General features: G+C 61.2%; 1 long non-coding RNA gene across 1 annotated transcript; it reads right to left on the reverse strand.

Moving 5' to 3' along the window:
• Positions 1 to 223: 223 nt before the first annotated feature.
• Positions 224 to 2,081, reverse strand: LOC119872329. The gene is made up of 2 exons (XR_005360349.1): positions 1,949 to 2,081; positions 224 to 1,563 (listed from the first exon to the last, which is right to left on the reverse strand). It is a non-coding gene; the product is annotated as an uncharacterized LOC119872329 (long non-coding RNA).
• Positions 2,082 to 2,753: the final 672 nt, after the last annotated feature.

The raw sequence follows: 2,753 nt of genomic DNA on the forward strand, positions 1-2,753 counted from the left end.
TCCTGGCCCATGAGTCACAGGCGGAGTCGCAGTAAATTCTTTGATGGTCCTGACCCTGGCGTCTGGCTGACATTGGAAGGCACATGAGAATCTCAGCTTTGTCTGTCTGGTGGCCTTCTGCAGGGGCTGGCCAGGGGGCCTGGGCTGTGCCACCTTTTCCTTTCTCAGGAGTCTGTCCAGCGCTGCTTGCACAGAGCACTGGGAGATGCAGAAACAGGCTGGCTTTGCATTTTAACATACTTTATTGAACTTTCAACAGCAAACAGGGGCCAAGGGTGTGTGCCTTCCCCTGGGAAGGGAGACCTTATTGTCCTTTAGAGGAAATCCAAAAACACACGGGGGTGCGGGTGCTAGAGTCCTGTACCTTGGAGCCTTTGCTGACTCTGGGTGGGGGCACATTTCCTGAGGTTGGGGCCCTGAAAGGCAGTTCTGAGGACAGCAGACCTGACCTGGACCTGCAGCTTTGGGTTTCCCAAGCAGGGTCCCATCATGTCTGCTGGGCCCCAGCCTCTGGCCCATTGGTGCCAGGTGACTGACTGCTCGAGACCCAGCATGTGGAGGAACCTGCCTCCTAGTGTGGGTGAGGGTGGGGCCCACCCCTGCTACCCCTTGGCTGGGTGCCCTGTTATTCCCAGCGCTGCCCTAGGTCAACAACCTGGATCTGTGAGGCATGCTCAGGCCCCAGGAGGCCACATACTGCCCTGAGAGGGCTCGCCCAGCCTTGGGACAGAATCCAGGACTGTTCCGGGCGATGGGGGGCTCAGTCCCGTCAGTCTTCATTCTGGTTGTGGCCAAGTTCAAGTCAACTCTGTACCCCTAGAGCCCAGACCAGGCCAGCCCAGGCCCCTCTGGGTCAGGGACTTGTGTCCTGGCCGGGGGATCGGGGGGTGCTGCTTTCCAGGAAGGACAGTGAGATGAGGCAGGGCGTGGTACCGGCTGGCCAGAGCCTCAGGGCCTCCACACTCACCATCATGCTCTGTTCCAGAGACTCATGAGCATCTAGCTTCCCTGTGGACATGGAGGTCAGAGAGTCCTAGGCATGTGCAGGGCCTTGGGGCAGCTGGCTCAGCACTGCCTTGGCTCTGTCCTAGCTGTCACTGCCCAACGAGGGGCATGAGCTGCAGTGGCCACAAGGCAGGAAGGTATCCTGATCCCTACTGCATCATCTTTAATGGGCTGAGTGGACCCCGTGACAGGAGTCCAGGGGGTTCCAGGGCCTGATCTGTCGTGTGGCCTCTGGGGTGGCCCTAAAGGGAAAGGGACCCAATGTTCTGGCTTCAAGCCCATGTCTGGGGGCCCCCTGCATATACCCTCCTGATTCACCAGGAGGATGGGGAGGGAATTCCATGCTGTGGGGGCAGTCGGGCCAGCGACAGGTCCTGGGCTGGGGGCAGACAGGCCAGAACCAGAGCCCCTGGAGTTCCTGGACACGGGTGTGCAGCTGTGGGTTCTGGGAGCTTCCCTCCTGCAGTGGCTCCTCAGCCTTGAGGATGGCCTGGCTGGAGAAGGTCCAGGCTGCTCAGGTTGGGTGTCCGGGCCTGAGGAGGCCAGCCCATCTGCTTCCTGCAGTAGGAGAAGAGAGGAGAGGCCTGGGCGCTGGGGACACTTGCTCCAGGCCTGGGGCATTGTGGGGAACTCCTCAGGTCCCGCTGAAAAGAGTCAGACTGGGTTAGCATGTCCAGTAGGCTGTGTGGCCCCAATTGGTAGGGCCCCAGGGGTCCTCATGGCTCTCTGAGTGCCCCCCGACCTGACCCTGATCACAGCCCTCCATGCTGCTGATGCCCAAGCCCCTGCAGTGAGTGCCCACACACCCAGCTCTGGCCTGGTTTCCCTGAGGTTGGAGAAGAAGAGGAGAGGCACAGAGACAAGAAGGAAGGCCCCAGGGATTCTGTCCACTGCGGGCTGCCCCAGGAGGGTGAATTGAGAGGGGACTGGGCCCTGAGCCCACCTGAAGGGGACAGGTCACACTTCATCCTTCAGAGCTGGGCCATGGAGGCCTGAAGGTATCTGAGCACCCCCTCATCCTCCAGGGCCCAGGGCTGGGCCAGCGAGTCCTGCAGAAACTCCCAAAGACTTTCCAGGGCAGCTTCAGGAGGCATTCTGGGCAATGGGTATAAGTCAGACCCAAAGGGGGCCACCCCGTTGCCCCACGATACCTCCCAAGGGCATCGGCTGGAGGCCCAGCTGTGCCCAGGAGTGCTGCGGGCAGTGCCATGGCTGGGGGAGGCCCCATGCCTGCTGCCTCTCTCAGGGGGCCCCACTCAGCCCACCTACCCAGCCATCCCCCCTCTTCCCAGGCCTGGGTGCTGCTCAGAGCAGTGGGCCAACACCCCTGCCCCCCCCCAACTCGGGCACACCTGGGCTCCCACGGGCTCATTCACTGCTGTGCACCTTGAGGATCCTGTGTAAGCCATTTCTGTGAGCACACGCTCCCCATCCAGAATGTAGGCATCCTAGAGCTTCAGGGTGAGCGAGAAGGGGGTCTGCAAGGACAGCGGGGGTGGAAGGAGCAGCCCGAGCAGGGCCCATGGGGGTCTCAGCATGGGCTAGAGACTCCTATCTGCCCACAGCCCCTGCCAACCCTTGGCTGCATCAGATGAGGCCCCACAGCCCCTCCTGTGCGTGTACTGTTCCCAGTGAAATCAGGGATCCAGGCTACCCTGGCCAGCACCATCTACAAATCTGGGAGGCAACAGACTCTGCCCTCACTTGGTGGCAACACACCTCTAGAGGAACCCAGTCTGGCTGCAGAA

This window comes from Canis lupus, chromosome 6, assembly GCF_011100685.1.
Source record: "Canis lupus familiaris isolate Mischka breed German Shepherd chromosome 6, alternate assembly UU_Cfam_GSD_1.0, whole genome shotgun sequence".
Taxonomy (NCBI): domain Eukaryota; kingdom Metazoa; phylum Chordata; class Mammalia; order Carnivora; family Canidae; genus Canis; species Canis lupus.